The sequence below is a fragment of the Mandrillus leucophaeus genome, unplaced genomic scaffold (genome assembly GCF_000951045.1).
Source record: "Mandrillus leucophaeus isolate KB7577 unplaced genomic scaffold, Mleu.le_1.0 Scaffold2, whole genome shotgun sequence".
In the NCBI taxonomy this organism is placed as follows: Eukaryota; Metazoa; Chordata; class Mammalia; order Primates; family Cercopithecidae; genus Mandrillus; species Mandrillus leucophaeus.
The window spans coordinates 12,783,422-12,784,186 of NW_012102031.1; positions in this window are offsets into that span (position 1 = coordinate 12,783,422).

The window sequence follows — 765 nt, forward strand, 5'->3', positions numbered from 1 at the left end:
AGTGCTGAGATTACAAGTGTGAGCCACCACGCCCGGCCATGGTTGCCTATTTATATATAACAGAGGTAATACTGCAGAGTAGCACTGAAAAAGACAAGATTTTTAATTGATTAGATAGCCACATTAAAAAAAAAAAAAAAAAAGTAAATCCTGATTCCGTAAATATAACCCAGCTGATTTAAGACCCTGTTGTGGACTAACAGCTGTAACCCTCTTTGCATTTTCCCACCTTTGAATAACAAATTCCTTTCCTCACCCCAGGACAGAGTCTGCTCAGCAGTAGCTGTGGATGGTAGAACGCACGCTGGTAGGTCTCAGTGGCTCCCAGAAGCCGCACCCCCTCTACGGAACCTCACTCTCCATCTCCCACGCTCCAAAGCGAGGAGTCCTCAGAAAGTCCAGTTTCCCTATCTTATTTTTTCTTCTTTCTTTCTTCCTTTTTTTTTCTTGGGTGTCCTATCAGTTTCCCTATCTTAAAGTGGCAGGTTTGGCTCAGAAACTCCCGTGTCCCTCAGCGTCTCGCCGGCACCCTCTGCCGGCGTGAGGTGGCGCTGCCTGGCCGCATCCTGTGGGAGCGTCCACATCCTCGCTCTACAAAAGGAGCGTGGACACTCCTGGACCTGGGAAAGTGAAGGCCCAAAGGCCAGGGAGGAGCCGGGACCTCACCCTGAGCAAGCGGGAGGTAACGGCGGGGAGCCGTGGGGCGGAGACCGATCGCTGGGGGCGTGGTCTCCAGCGGGGCTGGGCCTCTAGCGGGAGTGGGGG